Below are 23,967 nucleotides of genomic sequence, written 5' to 3'. Positions count from 1 at the left end.
GCAAGACAACACAAAAGGACCCGTACCAACTCCGGTGCGGAAACGAGGGTTTCTCGCGAACGACGGTATCAAGGACAGCCAGGTGCCGACTTGGAGAAGCTGACACACGGCGCAGGCATCAGAAAATCCAGAAGCCGTCCCGCTTGGGATGGATGGCCAGGCCCGGAAGGCTCCTGTCGAGCCCAGTGGGCCCCGTCCTTCTGTAGGTGCTGTTTGGAGAAGCCTGACCCGGGGTCTTTCCTAGATGGGCTCTGGAAGACGGATGGGCTGCCGGCAGCTTGCCGAAGCTGTCCGGGCCTCCGCAGCCCGGAGCGGGATCCGTTCCATCGCACACCACGACTCGACCAACTGCTTGGGGGCCGCGCCGGCCGAGTGGACCGCTAGGGTCTCTCAGGAGCCTGGCGGGTGGGAAGAGGCCGCCGAGGACAGAGGGAGCCCGCCGGACGAGGGCGGCGTCGGGGGCACGGCCACGCGGGGCCGGCCCCGGTTGGCCCTGGGTTCCCGTGGGGCCGCGAGGTGGAAGGGCTGGGCGGCGGCCGCGGCCGCGGGGCACTCGCGCGGCTGGACAGCGGTGGGGGCGTGGCGGGGCGATGGGGCGACCGGTGAGGAGGGAGGAGGGGCGGGAGGAGCATGGAGGGAGCGGCGCTGGGGGCGGGGGGGGGGGGGGGCAAAAGGAGAGGGAGGCGGCGGGAGGCAAAAGCCTACAGCACCCGGTATTCCCAGGCGGTCTCCCATCCAAGTACTAACCAGGCCCGACCCTGCTTAGCTTCCGAGATCAGACGAGATCGGGCGCGTTCAGGGTGGTATGGCCGTAGACGCTGGTGGCTGCCGCCGGCGCCCCTAAGAAGCCTCGCGCGCGCGCGCGCGCGCGCTGTCGCCTGGTCCCTGTGACGCGCCGTCGCCTGGCCCCTGTGACGCGCGCGCCCGAGCCCCTGTGACGCGCACCGGACGCCCGCGTCCCCTGCGCCCCGCGCTCCGCCGCCTGCCGCCTGCCTGCCACTGCCTCCCGCCACCGCCGCCGCCGCCGCCGCCGCGGCCAGCCAAACCCTGCCCTGCCCTGCCCTGCCCTGCCCTGCCGCCCGCCCAGGGCGCGGGAGGCCTCGGGCACCCCGGGGACTGTGGGCGGGCGGGGCGCAAGTCTAGGCGCTCTCCCAAGCCGGCCCCGGACGCTCCAGGCCTCCTGTCCGCCCGCATCCCGGCGACGGGTCGCAGGACATCCGGCTGCTCTGCTCGGGGCCAGGTGGCCCGGGGCGTCGGGCGCGTCGGCGCGTCGGCGCGTCGGCGCGTCGGGGCCCCGGGCCCGCGAGGCCCCTCCGGCCCGAGGCGCCTCCCAACGAACCCGGGCCCAACAACCCCCGGCGGCCGCCGCTCCGGCCCGGCCCCAACTTGCCCAAATCCAGCTGGAGCCACCGGCGCGACCAGAGGGCATCACCGGAAACCCCTCCGGGGCGGGCGGCGGGGCGCGGGGAGACCAGGGCGGGCCACCCTTCCCCGCCCCGCCCCGCGCCCCGCCCACGGGACCCGGACCGCGCCCTCAACCCCAGGCCCCGCGGCCACCCTGGACAGCTCCTGACTGACCGACCTGAGAGACACAGAGACAGAGACAGAGACAGAGAGATTGAGAGGATCCGAGACACGGACCCAGACAGACACCCACCGGGACAGACACACAGACGCTCACGCTGACGCAGAGAGGCCCTGCCCAAGAGGCAGCTTCCCCACAGGAGGGCGGTGGTGCTTGAGCTGGGCCCGGGCAAGGAGGCGGGGGCCCTGGGGCTGGCGATCACCCCTGGGGCCCTGGGACGTGCAGACAGGGTCTCAGGAGTGCAGCGCTCCTGGGATCCCTGTCCCGCGACCCGGACGCCCAGGAGCCACGGACTGGCAGCCGGGCTCGGGCTCGCTCTCGCTCTCGCTCTCGCTCTCGCTCTCGCTCTCGCTCTGTGTGTGTGCGTTTTTGTGTGCGCCTGCGTGTCTGTGTCTGTTTGTGTGTTTCTTTCCTTCTCTCTTCGCCTCTTCGTTCTGGCTCTTTTCCTCTTTCTGCGGGGCGCCCCCGGACTTCCTGAGTTGACAGAACGACCAGCCAGAAAAGTCAGGACACGGAGAACTTCGCCCGAGAAACCAACGCAATCTACCAGACGTACAGAACCCCCTCCCCGACGACCACAGCGTCCACAGTCTGCTCGAGTGCAGGTAGGGACATTACCCAGGGTCTCCCACAGGTTAGGTCACCCGTTGAGTCTCCTTAGTTTTACCAAGATGGCTAGCGCGCCGAGGATGGACGGATGAGCGCAACGGTGTGATTACGGGGAGGGAAACGCACGTCCGAACACCCGTTGGTGCCTCCCGACGTCACCGGTATCCCCGTCCCGAGACCTCTGGGCTTCAGGGTTCTGGGCCGCAGCCCTCTCCCGTCGTCCACCCGGGATCCAGTGCGCACGATGTCTGCACTGCCCAGCTCAAGAGTTTGGGCCCTGTGGGCGTTCTTGGATCCCGTTGGAAAGGGGACCTCGGGACGCGAGGGAGAGGAAAGGGGCGGGGGTGGGGGGTGGGGGGGGCGGGCTGGGGGAAAGAGAGCGACGACGCCATCAACGCATGTCTGACCAGGACCTGGGCTGTGCCAGGCTCTCCATTTCCGACGGCACCGCGTCCCGTCGTCGGGGACGCCGCCTCTCGTCGGGACGTGTTGGCCTGCCGTCGGTCCTCCCGTCCCAGGCACGAGGCGGCGAACTCCCCCAAAGGCAGAGATTTTGGCACCTGCGTCCTCGGCTGCTGGGTCCGGCCCCAAGCAGGCACGCGGCCCGCAGGTGCCGGGCGAATGTCGGCGGAAAGCACTATGCTCACAGGGAAGGACGGCAGACGATGAGCGCGCACCAACCAGTGCCGCGCTCCGTGCTGAGCGGTGTGCTCCGTGCTCCCGCTTCCGTGCTCGCAACAACGCCACCGACGAGGCACTAACGGGACCCCCTTTCCAACCAGATGAGGCAACTGCCGCTCAGGGAGGGCGAGTCCCTCGCAGGAACGGCGGCCCTTGCTGCCGAGCCTTCGTTTGAGACCAAGCCTCCGGGCCCGCACTCTGGGAAACTTACGGAGACACAGCCCCAGTTCTCCCAGCAGAACACGCTCACCGGAGGTCAGATTGGGGGAGCCGTCGGAACCAGAACCACCCAGGGCGCTACCCTGCAGGGAGCGACGCGCGGCCCGCCCCGCCCCGCCGCCGCCCCGCCACCCCGCCATCCCGGGCAAGCAGGAAGCAGGCCACAGGTGCCCTGGGTCTGCTCTGGCAGGGAAAGTGGGGCCCACGGGAAAAGGGAAACACGAGGATATTCGCTCCCAGGATGATTGCTGAACGGTGAGAGGATGGAGGTTGAGGTCCTCTCTTCCTGCTGTGCCCGCATGTCCCAGCTTCTCCACAGCGAGCAACTATTGCTTTCTGTCCGCGGTGGGGAAGAGACGGCTTACCTTGATGAATTCCCCCCTTGAAAATGTAAAAGTCCGTGCGATCTGAGGCAAGTCTCCCCTCTCCTCCTCCCTGTCATCCCGGCTCTCCTCCCCTGGAGCAAACTCCCCTCCCGCTTTCCCGGATCCCCTTTCCGCGATAGTCTGCGCGGACACAGGCAGGGGAAGAGCAGACTTTCAAAGCTGCCCGAGCCGCACGAAATGAAAGCTGAAGCCAAGGAGCCAGGAAGGGCTGGCCGCTGAGGACGGAAATGTCCTCTCGGGGGACTCGTCCACTCCCTCTGGCAGACAGAGGCCAGGAGGGGGGCAGGACAGAGTGAGGCACCTGAGTGAGGGGACACCAAAACCCTGGGCGAGCGCAGCCAGATTCCTAATCCTTCCATCCAGTCTGTTCAGAATCAAAACGGATGCGAGGGATCCACGAGGAGCCAGACACCGACCTTTCAAACGAAGGCAGGACCCCCCGCCCCCACCCCCCAAAAGACAAAAGCGAAGACGGAGACGGAGTTGGATCCCAGCCGGGGAGCGGGGGGAGGCGCTTGAAACTTAGACACTTGGGGAAGGGGACGTCTTTAAGGCAAGACAACACAAAAGGACCCGTACCAACTCCGGTGCGGAAACGAGGGTTTCTCGCGAACGACGGTATCAAGGACAGCCAGGTGCCGACTTGGAGAAGCTGACACACGGCGCAGGCATCAGAAAATCCAGAAGCCGTCCCGCTTGGGATGGATGGCCAGGCCCGGAAGGCTCCTGTCGAGCCCAGTGGGCCCCGTCCTTCTGTAGGTGCTGTTTGGAGAAGCCTGACCCGGGGTCTTTCCTAGATGGGCTCTGGAAGACGGATGGGCTGCCGGCAGCTTGCCGAAGCTGTCCGGGCCTCCGCAGCCCGGAGCGGGATCCGTTCCATCGCACACCACGACTCGACCAACTGCTTGGGGGCCGCGCCGGCCGAGTGGACCGCTAGGGTCTCTCAGGAGCCTGGCGGGTGGGAAGAGGCCGCCGAGGACAGAGGGAGCCCGCCGGACGAGGGCGGCGTCGGGGGCACGGCCACGCGGGGCCGGCCCCGGTTGGCCCTGGGTTCCCGTGGGGCCGCGAGGTGGAAGGGCTGGGCGGCGGCCGCGGCCGCGGGGCACTCGCGCGGCTGGACAGCGGTGGGGGCGTGGCGGGGCGATGGGGCGACCGGTGAGGAGGGAGGAGGGGCGGGAGGAGCATGGAGGGAGCGGCGCTGGGGGCGGGGGGGGGGGGGGGGCAAAAGGAGAGGGAGGCGGCGGGAGGCAAAAGCCTACAGCACCCGGTATTCCCAGGCGGTCTCCCATCCAAGTACTAACCAGGCCCGACCCTGCTTAGCTTCCGAGATCAGACGAGATCGGGCGCGTTCAGGGTGGTATGGCCGTAGACGCTGGTGGCTGCCGCCGGCGCCCCTAAGAAGCCTCGCGCGCGCGCGCGCGCGCGCTGTCGCCTGGTCCCTGTGACGCGCCGTCGCCTGGCCCCTGTGACGCGCGCGCCCGAGCCCCTGTGACGCGCACCGGACGCCCGCGTCCCCTGCGCCCCGCGCTCCGCCGCCTGCCGCCTGCCTGCCACTGCCTCCCGCCACCGCCGCCGCCGCCGCCGCCGCGGCCAGCCAAACCCTGCCCTGCCCTGCCCTGCCCTGCCCTGCCCTGCCCTGCCGCCCGCCCAGGGCGCGGGAGGCCTCGGGCACCCCGGGGACTGTGGGCGGGCGGGGCGCAAGTCTAGGCGCTCTCCCAAGCCGGCCCCGGACGCTCCAGGCCTCCTGTCCGCCCGCATCCCGGCGACGGGTCGCAGGACATCCGGCTGCTCTGCTCGGGGCCAGGTGGCCCGGGGCGTCGGGCGCGTCGGCGCGTCGGCGCGTCGGCGCGTCGGGGCCCCGGGCCCGCGAGGCCCCTCCGGCCCGAGGCGCCTCCCAACGAACCCGGGCCCAACAACCCCCGGCGGCCGCCGCTCCGGCCCGGCCCCAACTTGCCCAAATCCAGCTGGAGCCACCGGCGCGACCAGAGGGCATCACCGGAAACCCCTCCGGGGCGGGCGGCGGGGCGCGGGGAGACCAGGGCGGGCCACCCTTCCCCGCCCCGCCCCGCGCCCCGCCCACGGGACCCGGACCGCGCCCTCAACCCCAGGCCCCGCGGCCACCCTGGACAGCTCCTGACTGACCGACCTGAGAGACACAGAGACAGAGACAGAGACAGAGAGATTGAGAGGATCCGAGACACGGACCCAGACAGACACCCACCGGGACAGACACACAGACGCTCACGCTGACGCAGAGAGGCCCTGCCCAAGAGGCAGCTTCCCCACAGGAGGGCGGTGGTGCTTGAGCTGGGCCCGGGCAAGGAGGCGGGGGCCCTGGGGCTGGCGATCACCCCTGGGGCCCTGGGACGTGCAGACAGGGTCTCAGGAGTGCAGCGCTCCTGGGATCCCTGTCCCGCGACCCGGACGCCCAGGAGCCACGGACTGGCAGCCGGGCTCGGGCTCGCTCTCGCTCTCGCTCTCGCTCTCGCTCTCGCTCTCGCTCTGTGTGTGTGCGTTTTTGTGTGCGCCTGCGTGTCTGTGTCTGTTTGTGTGTTTCTTTCCTTCTCTCTTCGCCTCTTCGTTCTGGCTCTTTTCCTCTTTCTGCGGGGCGCCCCCGGACTTCCTGAGTTGACAGAACGACCAGCCAGAAAAGTCAGGACACGGAGAACTTCGCCCGAGAAACCAACGCAATCTACCAGACGTACAGAACCCCCTCCCCGACGACCACAGCGTCCACAGTCTGCTCGAGTGCAGGTAGGGACATTACCCAGGGTCTCCCACAGGTTAGGTCACCCGTTGAGTCTCCTTAGTTTTACCAAGATGGCTAGCGCGCCGAGGATGGACGGATGAGCGCAACGGTGTGATTACGGGGAGGGAAACGCACGTCCGAACACCCGTTGGTGCCTCCCGACGTCACCGGTATCCCCGTCCCGAGACCTCTGGGCTTCAGGGTTCTGGGCCGCAGCCCTCTCCCGTCGTCCACCCGGGATCCAGTGCGCACGATGTCTGCACTGCCCAGCTCAAGAGTTTGGGCCCTGTGGGCGTTCTTGGATCCCGTTGGAAAGGGGACCTCGGGACGCGAGGGAGAGGAAAGGGGCGGGGGTGGGGGGTGGGGGGGGCGGGCTGGGGGAAAGAGAGCGACGACGCCATCAACGCATGTCTGACCAGGACCTGGGCTGTGCCAGGCTCTCCATTTCCGACGGCACCGCGTCCCGTCGTCGGGGACGCCGCCTCTCGTCGGGACGTGTTGGCCTGCCGTCGGTCCTCCCGTCCCAGGCACGAGGCGGCGAACTCCCCCAAAGGCAGAGATTTTGGCACCTGCGTCCTCGGCTGCTGGGTCCGGCCCCAAGCAGGCACGCGGCCCGCAGGTGCCGGGCGAATGTCGGCGGAAAGCACTATGCTCACAGGGAAGGACGGCAGACGATGAGCGCGCACCAACCAGTGCCGCGCTCCGTGCTGAGCGGTGTGCTCCGTGCTCCCGCTTCCGTGCTCGCAACAACGCCACCGACGAGGCACTAACGGGACCCCCTTTCCAACCAGATGAGGCAACTGCCGCTCAGGGAGGGCGAGTCCCTCGCAGGAACGGCGGCCCTTGCTGCCGAGCCTTCGTTTGAGACCAAGCCTCCGGGCCCGCACTCTGGGAAACTTACGGAGACACAGCCCCAGTTCTCCCAGCAGAACACGCTCACCGGAGGTCAGATTGGGGGAGCCGTCGGAACCAGAACCACCCAGGGCGCTACCCTGCAGGGAGCGACGCGCGGCCCGCCCCGCCCCGCCGCCGCCCCGCCACCCCGCCATCCCGGGCAAGCAGGAAGCAGGCCACAGGTGCCCTGGGTCTGCTCTGGCAGGGAAAGTGGGGCCCACGGGAAAAGGGAAACACGAGGATATTCGCTCCCAGGATGATTGCTGAACGGTGAGAGGATGGAGGTTGAGGTCCTCTCTTCCTGCTGTGCCCGCATGTCCCAGCTTCTCCACAGCGAGCAACTATTGCTTTCTGTCCGCGGTGGGGAAGAGACGGCTTACCTTGATGAATTCCCCCCTTGAAAATGTAAAAGTCCGTGCGATCTGAGGCAAGTCTCCCCTCTCCTCCTCCCTGTCATCCCGGCTCTCCTCCCCTGGAGCAAACTCCCCTCCCGCTTTCCCGGATCCCCTTTCCGCGATAGTCTGCGCGGACACAGGCAGGGGAAGAGCAGACTTTCAAAGCTGCCCGAGCCGCACGAAATGAAAGCTGAAGCCAAGGAGCCAGGAAGGGCTGGCCGCTGAGGACGGAAATGTCCTCTCGGGGGACTCGTCCACTCCCTCTGGCAGACAGAGGCCAGGAGGGGGGCAGGACAGAGTGAGGCACCTGAGTGAGGGGACACCAAAACCCTGGGCGAGCGCAGCCAGATTCCTAATCCTTCCATCCAGTCTGTTCAGAATCAAAACGGATGCGAGGGATCCACGAGGAGCCAGACACCGACCTTTCAAACGAAGGCAGGACCCCCCGCCCCCACCCCCCAAAAGACAAAAGCGAAGACGGAGACGGAGTTGGATCCCAGCCGGGGAGCGGGGGGAGGCGCTTGAAACTTAGACACTTGGGGAAGGGGACGTCTTTAAGGCAAGACAACACAAAAGGACCCGTACCAACTCCGGTGCGGAAACGAGGGTTTCTCGCGAACGACGGTATCAAGGACAGCCAGGTGCCGACTTGGAGAAGCTGACACACGGCGCAGGCATCAGAAAATCCAGAAGCCGTCCCGCTTGGGATGGATGGCCAGGCCCGGAAGGCTCCTGTCGAGCCCAGTGGGCCCCGTCCTTCTGTAGGTGCTGTTTGGAGAAGCCTGACCCGGGGTCTTTCCTAGATGGGCTCTGGAAGACGGATGGGCTGCCGGCAGCTTGCCGAAGCTGTCCGGGCCTCCACAGCCCGGAGCGGGATCCGTTCCATCGCACACCACGACTCGACCAACTGCTTGGGGGCCGCGCCGGCCGAGTGGACCGCTAGGGTCTCTCAGGAGCCTGGCGGGTGGGAAGAGGCCGCCGAGGACAGAGGGAGCCCGCCGGACGAGGGCGGCGTCGGGGGCACGGCCACGCGGGGCCGGCCCCGGTTGGCCCTGGGTTCCCGTGGGGCCGCGAGGTGGAAGGGCTGGGCGGCGGCCGCGGCCGCGGGGCACTCGCGCGGCTGGACAGCGGTGGGGGCGTGGCGGGGCGATGGGGCGACCGGTGAGGAGGGAGGAGGGGCGGGAGGAGCATGGAGGGAGCGGCGCTGGGGGCGGGGGGGGGGGGGGGGCAAAAGGAGAGGGAGGCGGCGGGAGGCAAAAGCCTACAGCACCCGGTATTCCCAGGCGGTCTCCCATCCAAGTACTAACCAGGCCCGACCCTGCTTAGCTTCCGAGATCAGACGAGATCGGGCGCGTTCAGGGTGGTATGGCCGTAGACGCTGGTGGCTGCCGCCGGCGCCCCTAAGAAGCCTCGCGCGCGCGCGCGCGCGCGCTGTCGCCTGGTCCCTGTGACGCGCCGTCGCCTGGCCCCTGTGACGCGCGCGCCCGAGCCCCTGTGACGCGCACCGGACGCCCGCGTCCCCTGCGCCCCGCGCTCCGCCGCCTGCCGCCTGCCTGCCACTGCCTCCCGCCACCGCCGCCGCCGCCGCCGCCGCGGCCAGCCAAACCCTGCCCTGCCCTGCCCTGCCCTGCCCTGCCCTGCCCTGCCGCCCGCCCAGGGCGCGGGAGGCCTCGGGCACCCCGGGGACTGTGGGCGGGCGGGGCGCAAGTCTAGGCGCTCTCCCAAGCCGGCCCCGGACGCTCCAGGCCTCCTGTCCGCCCGCATCCCGGCGACGGGTCGCAGGACATCCGGCTGCTCTGCTCGGGGCCAGGTGGCCCGGGGCGTCGGGCGCGTCGGCGCGTCGGCGCGTCGGCGCGTCGGGGCCCCGGGCCCGCGAGGCCCCTCCGGCCCGAGGCGCCTCCCAACGAACCCGGGCCCAACAACCCCCGGCGGCCGCCGCTCCGGCCCGGCCCCAACTTGCCCAAATCCAGCTGGAGCCACCGGCGCGACCAGAGGGCATCACCGGAAACCCCTCCGGGGCGGGCGGCGGGGCGCGGGGAGACCAGGGCGGGCCACCCTTCCCCGCCCCGCCCCGCGCCCCGCCCACGGGACCCGGACCGCGCCCTCAACCCCAGGCCCCGCGGCCACCCTGGACAGCTCCTGACTGACCGACCTGAGAGACACAGAGACAGAGACAGAGACAGAGAGATTGAGAGGATCCGAGACACGGACCCAGACAGACACCCACCGGGACAGACACACAGACGCTCACGCTGACGCAGAGAGGCCCTGCCCAAGAGGCAGCTTCCCCACAGGAGGGCGGTGGTGCTTGAGCTGGGCCCGGGCAAGGAGGCGGGGGCCCTGGGGCTGGCGATCACCCCTGGGGCCCTGGGACGTGCAGACAGGGTCTCAGGAGTGCAGCGCTCCTGGGATCCCTGTCCCGCGACCCGGACGCCCAGGAGCCACGGACTGGCAGCCGGGCTCGGGCTCGCTCTCGCTCTCGCTCTCGCTCTCGCTCTCGCTCTGTGTGTGTGCGTTTTTGTGTGCGCCTGCGTGTCTGTGTCTGTTTGTGTGTTTCTTTCCTTCTCTCTTCGCCTCTTCGTTCTGGCTCTTTTCCTCTTTCTGCGGGGCGCCCCCGGACTTCCTGAGTTGACAGAACGACCAGCCAGAAAAGTCAGGACACGGAGAACTTCGCCCGAGAAACCAACGCAATCTACCAGACGTACAGAACCCCCTCCCCGACGACCACAGCGTCCACAGTCTGCTCGAGTGCAGGTAGGGACATTACCCAGGGTCTCCCACAGGTTAGGTCACCCGTTGAGTCTCCTTAGTTTTACCAAGATGGCTAGCGCGCCGAGGATGGACGGATGAGCGCAACGGTGTGATTACGGGGAGGGAAACGCACGTCCGAACACCCGTTGGTGCCTCCCGACGTCACCGGTATCCCCGTCCCGAGACCTCTGGGCTTCAGGGTTCTGGGCCGCAGCCCTCTCCCGTCGTCCACCCGGGATCCAGTGCGCACGATGTCTGCACTGCCCAGCTCAAGAGTTTGGGCCCTGTGGGCGTTCTTGGATCCCGTTGGAAAGGGGACCTCGGGACGCGAGGGAGAGGAAAGGGGCGGGGGTGGGGGGTGGGGGGGGCGGGCTGGGGGAAAGAGAGCGACGACGCCATCAACGCATGTCTGACCAGGACCTGGGCTGTGCCAGGCTCTCCATTTCCGACGGCACCGCGTCCCGTCGTCGGGGACGCCGCCTCTCGTCGGGACGTGTTGGCCTGCCGTCGGTCCTCCCGTCCCAGGCACGAGGCGGCGAACTCCCCCAATGGCAGAGATTTTGGCACCTGCGTCCTCGGCTGCTGGGTCCGGCCCCAAGCAGGCACGCGGCCCGCAGGTGCCGGGCGAATGTCGGCGGAAAGCACTATGCTCACAGGGAAGGACGGCAGACGATGAGCGCGCACCAACCAGTGCCGCGCTCCGTGCTGAGCGGTGTGCTCCGTGCTCCCGCTTCCGTGCTCGCAACAACGCCACCGACGAGGCACTAACGGGACCCCCTTTCCAACCAGATGAGGCAACTGCCGCTCAGGGAGGGCGAGTCCCTCGCAGGAACGGCGGCCCTTGCTGCCGAGCCTTCGTTTGAGACCAAGCCTCCGGGCCCGCACTCTGGGAAACTTACGGAGACACAGCCCCAGTTCTCCCAGCAGAACACGCTCACCGGAGGTCAGATTGGGGGAGCCGTCGGAACCAGAACCACCCAGGGCGCTACCCTGCAGGGAGCGACGCGCGGCCCGCCCCGCCCCGCCGCCGCCCCGCCACCCCGCCATCCCGGGCAAGCAGGAAGCAGGCCACAGGTGCCCTGGGTCTGCTCTGGCAGGGAAAGTGGGGCCCACGGGAAAAGGGAAACACGAGGATATTCGCTCCCAGGATGATTGCTGAACGGTGAGAGGATGGAGGTTGAGGTCCTCTCTTCCTGCTGTGCCCGCATGTCCCAGCTTCTCCACAGCGAGCAACTATTGCTTTCTGTCCGCGGTGGGGAAGAGACGGCTTACCTTGATGAATTCCCCCCTTGAAAATGTAAAAGTCCGTGCGATCTGAGGCAAGTCTCCCCTCTCCTCCTCCCTGTCATCCCGGCTCTCCTCCCCTGGAGCAAACTCCCCTCCCGCTTTCCCGGATCCCCTTTCCGCGATAGTCTGCGCGGACACAGGCAGGGGAAGAGCAGACTTTCAAAGCTGCCCGAGCCGCACGAAATGAAAGCTGAAGCCAAGGAGCCAGGAAGGGCTGGCCGCTGAGGACGGAAATGTCCTCTCGGGGGACTCGTCCACTCCCTCTGGCAGACAGAGGCCAGGAGGGGGGCAGGACAGAGTGAGGCACCTGAGTGAGGGGACACCAAAACCCTGGGCGAGCGCAGCCAGATTCCTAATCCTTCCATCCAGTCTGTTCAGAATCAAAACGGATGCGAGGGATCCACGAGGAGCCAGACACCGACCTTTCAAACGAAGGCAGGACCCCCCGCCCCCACCCCCCAAAAGACAAAAGCGAAGACGGAGACGGAGTTGGATCCCAGCCGGGGAGCGGGGGGAGGCGCTTGAAACTTAGACACTTGGGGAAGGGGACGTCTTTAAGGCAAGACAACACAAAAGGACCCGTACCAACTCCGGTGCGGAAACGAGGGTTTCTCGCGAACGACGGTATCAAGGACAGCCAGGTGCCGACTTGGAGAAGCTGACACACGGCGCAGGCATCAGAAAATCCAGAAGCCGTCCCGCTTGGGATGGATGGCCAGGCCCGGAAGGCTCCTGTCGAGCCCAGTGGGCCCCGTCCTTCTGTAGGTGCTGTTTGGAGAAGCCTGACCCGGGGTCTTTCCTAGATGGGCTCTGGAAGACGGATGGGCTGCCGGCAGCTTGCCGAAGCTGTCCGGGCCTCCACAGCCCGGAGCGGGATCCGTTCCATCGCACACCACGACTCGACCAACTGCTTGGGGGCCGCGCCGGCCGAGTGGACCGCTAGGGTCTCTCAGGAGCCTGGCGGGTGGGAAGAGGCCGCCGAGGACAGAGGGAGCCCGCCGGACGAGGGCGGCGTCGGGGGCACGGCCACGCGGGGCCGGCCCCGGTTGGCCCTGGGTTCCCGTGGGGCCGCGAGGTGGAAGGGCTGGGCGGCGGCCGCGGCCGCGGGGCACTCGCGCGGCTGGACAGCGGTGGGGGCGTGGCGGGGCGATGGGGCGACCGGTGAGGAGGGAGGAGGGGCGGGAGGAGCATGGAGGGAGCGGCGCTGGGGGCGGGGGGGGGGGGGGGGCAAAAGGAGAGGGAGGCGGCGGGAGGCAAAAGCCTACAGCACCCGGTATTCCCAGGCGGTCTCCCATCCAAGTACTAACCAGGCCCGACCCTGCTTAGCTTCCGAGATCAGACGAGATCGGGCGCGTTCAGGGTGGTATGGCCGTAGACGCTGGTGGCTGCCGCCGGCGCCCCTAAGAAGCCTCGCGCGCGCGCGCGCGCGCGCTGTCGCCTGGTCCCTGTGACGCGCCGTCGCCTGGCCCCTGTGACGCGCGCGCCCGAGCCCCTGTGACGCGCACCGGACGCCCGCGTCCCCTGCGCCCCGCGCTCCGCCGCCTGCCGCCTGCCTGCCACTGCCTCCCGCCACCGCCGCCGCCGCCGCCGCCGCGGCCAGCCAAACCCTGCCCTGCCCTGCCCTGCCCTGCCCTGCCCTGCCCTGCCGCCCGCCCAGGGCGCGGGAGGCCTCGGGCACCCCGGGGACTGTGGGCGGGCGGGGCGCAAGTCTAGGCGCTCTCCCAAGCCGGCCCCGGACGCTCCAGGCCTCCTGTCCGCCCGCATCCCGGCGACGGGTCGCAGGACATCCGGCTGCTCTGCTCGGGGCCAGGTGGCCCGGGGCGTCGGGCGCGTCGGCGCGTCGGCGCGTCGGCGCGTCGGGGCCCCGGGCCCGCGAGGCCCCTCCGGCCCGAGGCGCCTCCCAACGAACCCGGGCCCAACAACCCCCGGCGGCCGCCGCTCCGGCCCGGCCCCAACTTGCCCAAATCCAGCTGGAGCCACCGGCGCGACCAGAGGGCATCACCGGAAACCCCTCCGGGGCGGGCGGCGGGGCGCGGGGAGACCAGGGCGGGCCACCCTTCCCCGCCCCGCCCCGCGCCCCGCCCACGGGACCCGGACCGCGCCCTCAACCCCAGGCCCCGCGGCCACCCTGGACAGCTCCTGACTGACCGACCTGAGAGACACAGAGACAGAGACAGAGACAGAGAGATTGAGAGGATCCGAGACACGGACCCAGACAGACACCCACCGGGACAGACACACAGACGCTCACGCTGACGCAGAGAGGCCCTGCCCAAGAGGCAGCTTCCCCACAGGAGGGCGGTGGTGCTTGAGCTGGGCCCGGGCAAGGAGGCGGGGGCCCTGGGGCTGGCGATCACCCCTGGGGCCCTGGGACGTGCAGACAGGGTCTCAGGAGTGCAGCGCTCCTGGGATCCCTGTCCCGCGACCCGGACGCCCAGGAGCCACGGACTGGCAGCCGGGCTCGGGCTCGCTCTCGCTCTCGCTCTCGCTCTCGCTCTCGCTCTCGCTCTGTGTGTGTGCGTTTTTGTGTGCGCCTGCGTGTCTGTGTCTGTTTGTGTGTTTCTTTCCTTCTCTCTTCGCCTCTTCGTTCTGGCTCTTTTCCTCTTTCTGCGGGGCGCCCCCGGACTTCCTGAGTTGACAGAACGACCAGCCAGAAAAGTCAGGACACGGAGAACTTCGCCCGAGAAACCAACGCAATCTACCAGACGTACAGAACCCCCTCCCCGACGACCACAGCGTCCACAGTCTGCTCGAGTGCAGGTAGGGACATTACCCAGGGTCTCCCACAGGTTAGGTCACCCGTTGAGTCTCCTTAGTTTTACCAAGATGGCTAGCGCGCCGAGGATGGACGGATGAGCGCAACGGTGTGATTACGGGGAGGGAAACGCACGTCCGAACACCCGTTGGTGCCTCCCGACGTCACCGGTATCCCCGTCCCGAGACCTCTGGGCTTCAGGGTTCTGGGCCGCAGCCCTCTCCCGTCGTCCACCCGGGATCCAGTGCGCACGATGTCTGCACTGCCCAGCTCAAGAGTTTGGGCCCTGTGGGCGTTCTTGGATCCCGTTGGAAAGGGGACCTCGGGACGCGAGGGAGAGGAAAGGGGCGGGGGTGGGGGGTGGGGGGGGCGGGCTGGGGGAAAGAGAGCGACGACGCCATCAACGCATGTCTGACCAGGACCTGGGCTGTGCCAGGCTCTCCATTTCCGACGGCACCGCGTCCCGTCGTCGGGGACGCCGCCTCTCGTCGGGACGTGTTGGCCTGCCGTCGGTCCTCCCGTCCCAGGCACGAGGCGGCGAACTCCCCCAAAGGCAGAGATTTTGGCACCTGCGTCCTCGGCTGCTGGGTCCGGCCCCAAGCAGGCACGCGGCCCGCAGGTGCCGGGCGAATGTCGGCGGAAAGCACTATGCTCACAGGGAAGGACGGCAGACGATGAGCGCGCACCAACCAGTGCCGCGCTCCGTGCTGAGCGGTGTGCTCCGTGCTCCCGCTTCCGTGCTCGCAACAACGCCACCGACGAGGCACTAACGGGACCCCCTTTCCAACCAGATGAGGCAACTGCCGCTCAGGGAGGGCGAGTCCCTCGCAGGAACGGCGGCCCTTGCTGCCGAGCCTTCGTTTGAGACCAAGCCTCCGGGCCCGCACTCTGGGAAACTTACGGAGACACAGCCCCAGTTCTCCCAGCAGAACACGCTCACCGGAGGTCAGATTGGGGGAGCCGTCGGAACCAGAACCACCCAGGGCGCTACCCTGCAGGGAGCGACGCGCGGCCCGCCCCGCCCCGCCGCCGCCCCGCCACCCCGCCATCCCGGGCAAGCAGGAAGCAGGCCACAGGTGCCCTGGGTCTGCTCTGGCAGGGAAAGTGGGGCCCACGGGAAAAGGGAAACACGAGGATATTCGCTCCCAGGATGATTGCTGAACGGTGAGAGGATGGAGGTTGAGGTCCTCTCTTCCTGCTGTGCCCGCATGTCCCAGCTTCTCCACAGCGAGCAACTATTGCTTTCTGTCCGCGGTGGGGAAGAGACGGCTTACCTTGATGAATTCCCCCCTTGAAAATGTAAAAGTCCGTGCGATCTGAGGCAAGTCTCCCCTCTCCTCCTCCCTGTCATCCCGGCTCTCCTCCCCTGGAGCAAACTCCCCTCCCGCTTTCCCGGATCCCCTTTCCGCGATAGTCTGCGCGGACACAGGCAGGGGAAGAGCAGACTTTCAAAGCTGCCCGAGCCGCACGAAATGAAAGCTGAAGCCAAGGAGCCAGGAAGGGCTGGCCGCTGAGGACGGAAATGTCCTCTCGGGGGACTCGTCCACTCCCTCTGGCAGACAGAGGCCAGGAGGGGGGCAGGACAGAGTGAGGCACCTGAGTGAGGGGACACCAAAACCCTGGGCGAGCGCAGCCAGATTCCTAATCCTTCCATCCAGTCTGTTCAGAATCAAAACGGATGCGAGGGATCCACGAGGAGCCAGACACCGACCTTTCAAACGAAGGCAGGACCCCCCGCCCCCACCCCCCAAAAGACAAAAGCGAAGACGGAGACGGAGTTGGATCCCAGCCGGGGAGCGGGGGGAGGCGCTTGAAACTTAGACACTTGGGGAAGGGGACGTCTTTAAGGCAAGACAACACAAAAGGACCCGTACCAACTCCGGTGCGGAAACGAGGGTTTCTCGCGAACGACGGTATCAAGGACAGCCAGGTGCCGACTTGGAGAAGCTGACACACGGCGCAGGCATCAGAAAATCCAGAAGCCGTCCCGCTTGGGATGGATGGCCAGGCCCGGAAGGCTCCTGTCGAGCCCAGTGGGCCCCGTCCTTCTGTAGGTGCTGTTTGGAGAAGCCTGACCCGGGGTCTTTCCTAGATGGGCTCTGGAAGACGGATGGGCTGCCGGCAGCTTGCCGAAGCTGTCCGGGCCTCCGCAGCCCGGAGCGGGATCCGTTCCATCGCACACCACGACTCGACCAACTGCTTGGGGGCCGCGCCGGCCGAGTGGACCGCTAGGGTCTCTCAGGAGCCTGGCGGGTGGGAAGAGGCCGCCGAGGACAGAGGGAGCCCGCCGGACGAGGGCGGCGTCGGGGGCACGGCCACGCGGGGCCGGCCCCGGTTGGCCCTGGGTTCCCGTGGGGCCGCGAGGTGGAAGGGCTGGGCGGCGGCCGCGGCCGCGGGGCACTCGCGCGGCTGGACAGCGGTGGGGGCGTGGCGGGGCGATGGGGCGACCGGTGAGGAGGGAGGAGGGGCGGGAGGAGCATGGAGGGAGCGGCGCTGGGGGCGGGGGGGGGGGGGGGCAAAAGGAGAGGGAGGCGGCGGGAGGCAAAAGCCTACAGCACCCGGTATTCCCAGGCGGTCTCCCATCCAAGTACTAACCAGGCCCGACCCTGCTTAGCTTCCGAGATCAGACGAGATCGGGCGCGTTCAGGGTGGTATGGCCGTAGACGCTGGTGGCTGCCGCCGGCGCCCCTAAGAAGCCTCGCGCGCGCGCGCGCGCGCGCTGTCGCCTGGTCCCTGTGACGCGCCGTCGCCTGGCCCCTGTGACGCGCGCGCCCGAGCCCCTGTGACGCGCACCGGACGCCCGCGTCCCCTGCGCCCCGCGCTCCGCCGCCTGCCGCCTGCCTGCCACTGCCTCCCGCCACCGCCGCCGCCGCCGCCGCCGCGGCCAGCCAAACCCTGCCCTGCCCTGCCCTGCCCTGCCCTGCCCTGCCCTGCCGCCCGCCCAGGGCGCGGGAGGCCTCGGGCACCCCGGGGACTGTGGGCGGGCGGGGCGCAAGTCTAGGCGCTCTCCCAAGCCGGCCCCGGACGCTCCAGGCCTCCTGTCCGCCCGCATCCCGGCGACGGGTCGCAGGACATCCGGCTGCTCTGCTCGGGGCCAGGTGGCCCGGGGCGTCGGGCGCGTCGGCGCGTCGGCGCGTCGGCGCGTCGGGGCCCCGGGCCCGCGAGGCCCCTCCGGCCCGAGGCGCCTCCCAACGAACCCGGGCCCAACAACCCCCGGCGGCCGCCGCTCCGGCCCGGCCCCAACTTGCCCAAATCCAGCTGGAGCCACCGGCGCGACCAGAGGGCATCACCGGAAACCCCTCCGGGGCGGGCGGCGGGGCGCGGGGAGACCAGGGCGGGCCACCCTTCCCCGCCCCGCCCCGCGCCCCGCCCACGGGACCCGGACCGCGCCCTCAACCCCAGGCCCCGCGGCCACCCTGGACAGCTCCTGACTGACCGACCTGAGAGACACAGAGACAGAGACAGAGACAGAGAGATTGAGAGGATCCGAGACACGGACCCAGACAGACACCCACCGGGACAGACACACAGACGCTCACGCTGACGCAGAGAGGCCCTGCCCAAGAGGCAGCTTCCCCACAGGAGGGCGGTGGTGCTTGAGCTGGGCCCGGGCAAGGAGGCGGGGGCCCTGGGGCTGGCGATCACCCCTGGGGCCCTGGGACGTGCAGACAGGGTCTCAGGAGTGCAGCGCTCCTGGGATCCCTGTCCCGCGACCCGGACGCCCAGGAGCCACGGACTGGCAGCCGGGCTCGGGCTCGCTCTCGCTCTCGCTCTCGCTCTCGCTCTCGCTCTCGCTCTGTGTGTGTGCGTTTTTGTGTGCGCCTGCGTGTCTGTGTCTGTTTGTGTGTTTCTTTCCTTCTCTCTTCGCCTCTTCGTTCTGGCTCTTTTCCTCTTTCTGCGGGGCGCCCCCGGACTTCCTGAGTTGACAGAACGACCAGCCAGAAAAGTCAGGACACGGAGAACTTCGCCCGAGAAACCAACGCAATCTACCAGACGTACAGAACCCCCTCCCCGACGACCACAGCGTCCACAGTCTGCTCGAGTGCAGGTAGGGACATTACCCAGGGTCTCCCACAGGTTAGGTCACCCGTTGAGTCTCCTTAGTTTTACCAAGATGGCTAGCGCGCCGAGGATGGACGGATGAGCGCAACGGTGTGATTACGGGGAGGGAAACGCACGTCCGAACACCCGTTGGTGCCTCCCGACGTCACCGGTATCCCCGTCCCGAGACCTCTGGGCTTCAGGGTTCTGGGCCGCAGCCCTCTCCCGTCGTCCACCCGGGATCCAGTGCGCACGATGTCTGCACTGCCCAGCTCAAGAGTTTGGGCCCTGTGGGCGTTCTTGGATCCCGTTGGAAAGGGGACCTCGGGACGCGAGGGAGAGGAAAGGGGCGGGGGTGGGGGGGTGGGGGGGGCGGGCTGGGGGAAAGAGAGCGACGACGCCATCAACGCATGTCTGACCAGGACCTGGGCTGTGCCAGGCTCTCCATTTCCGACGGCACCGCGTCCCGTCGTCGGGGACGCCGCCTCTCGTCGGGACGTGTTGGCCTGCCGTCGGTCCTCCCGTCCCAGGCACGAGGCGGCGAACTCCCCCAAAGGCAGAGATTTTGGCACCTGCGTCCTCGGCTGCTGGGTCCGGCCCCAAGCAGGCACGCGGCCCGCAGGTGCCGGGCGAATGTCGGCGGAAAGCACTATGCTCACAGGGAAGGACGGCAGACGATGAGCGCGCACCAACCAGTGCCGCGCTCCGTGCTGAGCGGTGTGCTCCGTGCTCCCGCTTCCGTGCTCGCAACAACGCCACCGACGAGGCACTAACGGGACCCCCTTTCCAACCAGATGAGGCAACTGCCGCTCAGGGAGGGCGAGTCCCTCGCAGGAACGGCGGCCCTTGCTGCCGAGCCTTCGTTTGAGACCAAGCCTCCGGGCCCGCACTCTGGGAAACTTACGGAGACACAGCCCCAGTTCTCCCAGCAGAACACGCTCACCGGAGGTCAGATTGGGGGAGCCGTCGGAACCAGAACCACCCAGGGCGCTACCCTGCAGGGAGCGACGCGCGGCCCGCCCCGCCCCGCCGCCGCCCCGCCACCCCGCCATCCCGGGCAAGCAGGAAGCAGGCCACAGGTGCCCTGGGTCTGCTCTGGCAGGGAAAGTGGGGCCCACGGGAAAAGGGAAACACGAGGATATTCGCTCCCAGGATGATTGCTGAACGGTGAGAGGATGGAGGTTGAGGTCCTCTCTTCCTGCTGTGCCCGCATGTCCCAGCTTCTCCACAGCGAGCAACTATTGCTTTCTGTCCGCGGTGGGGAAGAGACGGCTTACCTTGATGAATTCCCCCCTTGAAAATGTAAAAGTCCGTGCGATCTGAGGCAAGTCTCCCCTCTCCTCCTCCCTGTCATCCCGGCTCTCCTCCCCTGGAGCAAACTCCCCTCCCGCTTTCCCGGATCCCCTTTCCGCGATAGTCTGCGCGGACACAGGCAGGGGAAGAGCAGACTTTCAAAGCTGCCCGAGCCGCACGAAATGAAAGCTGAAGCCAAGGAGCCAGGAAGGGCTGGCCGCTGAGGACGGAAATGTCCTCTCGGGGGACTCGTCCACTCCCTCTGGCAGACAGAGGCCAGGAGGGGGGCAGGACAGAGTGAGGCACCTGAGTGAGGGGACACCAAAACCCTGGGCGAGCGCAGCCAGATTCCTAATCCTTCCATCCAGTCTGTTCAGAATCAAAACGGATGCGAGGGATCCACGAGGAGCCAGACACCGACCTTTCAAACGAAGGCAGGACCCCCCGCCCCCACCCCCCAAAAGACAAAAGCGAAGACGGAGACGGAGTTGGATCCCAGCCGGGGAGCGGGGGGAGGCGCTTGAAACTTAGACACTTGGGGAAGGGGACGTCTTTAAGGCAAGACAACACAAAAGGACCCGTACCAACTCCGGTGCGGAAACGAGGGTTTCTCGCGAACGACGGTATCAAGGACAGCCAGGTGCCGACTTGGAGAAGCTGACACACGGCGCAGGCATCAGAAAATCCAGAAGCCGTCCCGCTTGGGATGGATGGCCAGGCCCGGAAGGCTCCTGTCGAGCCCAGTGGGCCCCGTCCTTCTGTAGGTGCTGTTTGGAGAAGCCTGACCCGGGGTCTTTCCTAGATGGGCTCTGGAAGACGGATGGGCTGCCGGCAGCTTGCCGAAGCTGTCCGGGCCTCCGCAGCCCGGAGCGGGATCCGTTCCATCGCACACCACGACTCGACCAACTGCTTGGGGGCCGCGCCGGCCGAGTGGACCGCTAGGGTCTCTCAGGAGCCTGGCGGGTGGGAAGAGGCCGCCGAGGACAGAGGGAGCCCGCCGGACGAGGGCGGCGTCGGGGGCACGGCCACGCGGGGCCGGCCCCGGTTGGCCCTGGGTTCCCGTGGGGCCGCGAGGTGGAAGGGCTGGGCGGCGGCCGCGGCCGCGGGGCACTCGCGCGGCTGGACAGCGGTGGGGGCGTGGCGGGGCGATGGGGCGACCGGTGAGGAGGGAGGAGGGGCGGGAGGAGCATGGAGGGAGCGGCGCTGGGGGCGGGGGGGGGGGGGGCAAAAGGAGAGGGAGGCGGCGGGAGGCAAAAGCCTACAGCACCCGGTATTCCCAGGCGGTCTCCCATCCAAGTACTAACCAGGCCCGACCCTGCTTAGCTTCCGAGATCAGACGAGATCGGGCGCGTTCAGGGTGGTATGGCCGTAGACGCTGGTGGCTGCCGCCGGCGCCCCTAAGAAGCCTCGCGCGCGCGCGCGCGCGCGCTGTCGCCTGGTCCCTGTGACGCGCCGTCGCCTGGCCCCTGTGACGCGCGCGCCCGAGCCCCTGTGACGCGCACCGGACGCCCGCGTCCCCTGCGCCCCGCGCTCCGCCGCCTGCCGCCTGCCTGCCACTGCCTCCCGCCACCGCCGCCGCCGCCGCCGCCGCGGCCAGCCAAACCCTGCCCTGCCCTGCCCTGCCCTGCCCTGCCCTGCCCTGCCGCCCGCCCAGGGCGCGGGAGGCCTCGGGCACCCCGGGGACTGTGGGCGGGCGGGGCGCAAGTCTAGGCGCTCTCCCAAGCCGGCCCCGGACGCTCCAGGCCTCCTGTCCGCCCGCATCCCGGCGACGGGTCGCAGGACATCCGGCTGCTCTGCTCGGGGCCAGGTGGCCCGGGGCGTCGGGCGCGTCGGCGCGTCGGCGCGTCGGCGCGTCGGGGCCCCGGGCCCGCGAGGCCCCTCCGGCCCGAGGCGCCTCCCAACGAACCCGGGCCCAACAACCCCCGGCGGCCGCCGCTCCGGCCCGGCCCCAACTTGCCCAAATCCAGCTGGAGCCACCGGCGCGACCAGAGGGCATCACCGGAAACCCCTCCGGGGCGGGCGGCGGGGCGCGGGGAGACCAGGGCGGGCCACCCTTCCCCGCCCCGCCCCGCGCCCCGCCCACGGGACCCGGACCGCGCCCTCAACCCCAGGCCCCGCGGCCACCCTGGACAGCTCCTGACTGACCGACCTGAGAGACACAGAGACAGAGACAGAGACAGAGAGATTGAGAGGATCCGAGACACGGACCCAGACAGACACCCACCGGGACAGACACACAGACGCTCACGCTGACGCAGAGAGGCCCTGCCCAAGAGGCAGCTTCCCCACAGGAGGGCGGTGGTGCTTGAGCTGGGCCCGGGCAAGGAGGCGGGGGCCCTGGGGCTGGCGATCACCCCTGGGGCCCTGGGACGTGCAGACAGGGTCTCAGGAGTGCAGCGCTCCTGGGATCCCTGTCCCGCGACCCGGACGCCCAGGAGCCACGGACTGGCAGCCGGGCTCGGGCTCGCTCTCGCTCTCGCTCTCGCTCTCGCTCTCGCTCTCGCTCTGTGTGTGTGCGTTTTTGTGTGCGCCTGCGTGTCTGTGTCTGTTTGTGTGTTTCTTTCCTTCTCTCTTCGCCTCTTCGTTCTGGCTCTTTTCCTCTTTCTGCGGGGCGCCCCCGGACTTCCTGAGTTGACAGAACGACCAGCCAGAAAAGTCAGGACACGGAGAACTTCGCCCGAGAAACCAACGCAATCTACCAGACGTACAGAACCCCCTCCCCGACGACCACAGCGTCCACAGTCTGCTCGAGTGCAGGTAGGGACATTACCCAGGGTCTCCCACAGGTTAGGTCACCCGTTGAGTCTCCTTAGTTTTACCAAGATGGCTAGCGCGCCGAGGATGGACGGATGAGCGCAACGGTGTGATTACGGGGAGGGAAACGCACGTCCGAACACCCGTTGGTGCCTCCCGACGTCACCGGTATCCCCGTCCCGAGACCTCTGGGCTTCAGGGTTCTGGGCCGCAGCCCTCTCCCGTCGTCCACCCGGGATCCAGTGCGCACGATGTCTGCACTGCCCAGCTCAAGAGTTTGGGCCCTGTGGGCGTTCTTGGATCCCGTTGGAAAGGGGACCTCGGGACGCGAGGGAGAGGAAAGGGGCGGGGGTGGGGGGGTGGGGGGGGCGGGCTGGGGGAAAGAGAGCGACGACGCCATCAACGCATGTCTGACCAGGACCTGGGCTGTGCCAGGCTCTCCATTTCCGACGGCACCGCGTCCCGTCGTCGGGGACGCCGCCTCTCGTCGGGACGTGTTGGCCTGCCGTCGGTCCTCCCGTCCCAGGCACGAGGCGGCGAACTCCCCCAAAGGCAGAGATTTTGGCACCTGCGTCCTCGGCTGCTGGGTCCGGCCCCAAGCAGGCACGCGGCCCGCAGGTGCCGGGCGAATGTCGGCGGAAAGCACTATGCTCACAGGGAAGGACGGCAGACGATGAGCGCGCACCAACCAGTGCCGCGCTCCGTGCTGAGCGGTGTGCTCCGTGCTCCCGCTTCCGTGCTCGCAACAACGCCACCGACGAGGCACTAACGGGACCCCCTTTCCAACCAGATGAGGCAACTGCCGCTCAGGGAGGGCGAGTCCCTCGCAGGAACGGCGGCCCTTGCTGCCGAGCCTTCGTTTGAGACCAAGCCTCCGGGCCCGCACTCTGGGAAACTTACGGAGACACAGCCCCAGTTCTCCCAGCAGAACACGCTCACCGGAGGTCAGATTGGGGGAGCCGTCGGAACCAGAACCACCCAGGGCGCTACCCTGCAGGGAGCGACGCGCGGCCCGCCCCGCCCCGCCGCCGCCCCGCCACCCCGCCATCCCGGGCAAGCAGGAAGCAGGCCACAGGTGCCCTGGGTCTGCTCTGGCAGGGAAAGTGGGGCCCACGGGAAAAGGGAAACACGAGGATATTCGCTTCCAGGATGATTGCTGAACGGTGAGAGGATGGAGGTTGAGGTCCTCTCTTCCTGCTGTGCCCGCATGTCCCAGCTTCTCCACAGCGAGCAACTATTGCTTTCTGTCCGCGGTGGGGAAGAGACGGCTTACCTTGATGAATTCCCCCCTTGAAAATGTAAAAGTCCGTGCGATCTGAGGCAAGTCTCCCCTCTCCTCCTCCCTGTCATCCCGGCTCTCCTCCCCTGGAGCAAACTCCCCTCCCGCTTTCCCGGATCCCCTTTCCGCGATAGTCTGCGCGGACACAGGCAGGGGAAGAGCAGACTTTCAAAGCTGCCCGAGCCGCACGAAATGAAAGCTGAAGCCAAGGAGCCAGGAAGGGCTGGCCGCTGAGGACGGAAATGTCCTCTCGGGGGACTCGTCCACTCCCTCTGGCAGACAGAGGCCA

At 68.3% G+C, this 23,967-nt stretch overlaps 6 non-coding genes across 6 annotated transcripts; all 6 read right to left on the bottom strand.

The window, feature by feature from the left end:
• Positions 1-698: 698 nt before the first annotated feature.
• On the bottom strand, positions 699-817 carry LOC139044729 (5S ribosomal RNA). Its single transcript, XR_011501801.1, has one exon. It is a non-coding gene; the product is annotated as a 5S ribosomal RNA (ribosomal RNA).
• Positions 818-4,732: 3,915 nt separating this feature from the next.
• Positions 4,733-4,851, bottom strand: LOC139044727 (5S ribosomal RNA). The gene has a single exon (XR_011501799.1). It is a non-coding gene; the product is annotated as a 5S ribosomal RNA (ribosomal RNA).
• Positions 4,852-8,776: 3,925 nt separating this feature from the next.
• Positions 8,777-8,895, bottom strand: LOC139044726 (5S ribosomal RNA). Its single transcript, XR_011501798.1, has one exon. It is a non-coding gene; the product is annotated as a 5S ribosomal RNA (ribosomal RNA).
• Positions 8,896-12,814: 3,919 nt separating this feature from the next.
• On the bottom strand, positions 12,815-12,933 carry LOC139044725 (5S ribosomal RNA). The gene has a single exon (XR_011501797.1). It is a non-coding gene; the product is annotated as a 5S ribosomal RNA (ribosomal RNA).
• A 3,924-nt stretch (positions 12,934-16,857) lies between these two features.
• LOC139044724 (5S ribosomal RNA) lies at positions 16,858-16,976 on the bottom strand. The gene has a single exon (XR_011501796.1). It is a non-coding gene; the product is annotated as a 5S ribosomal RNA (ribosomal RNA).
• Positions 16,977-20,900: 3,924 nt separating this feature from the next.
• Positions 20,901-21,019, bottom strand: LOC139044723 (5S ribosomal RNA). The gene has a single exon (XR_011501795.1). It is a non-coding gene; the product is annotated as a 5S ribosomal RNA (ribosomal RNA).
• Positions 21,020-23,967: the final 2,948 nt, after the last annotated feature.

The sequence above is a fragment of the Equus asinus genome, chromosome 2 (assembly GCF_041296235.1).
Source record: "Equus asinus isolate D_3611 breed Donkey chromosome 2, EquAss-T2T_v2, whole genome shotgun sequence".
In the NCBI taxonomy this organism is placed as follows: Eukaryota; Metazoa; Chordata; class Mammalia; order Perissodactyla; family Equidae; genus Equus; species Equus asinus.
This window is presented reverse-complemented; position numbering and strand designations above follow the sequence as displayed.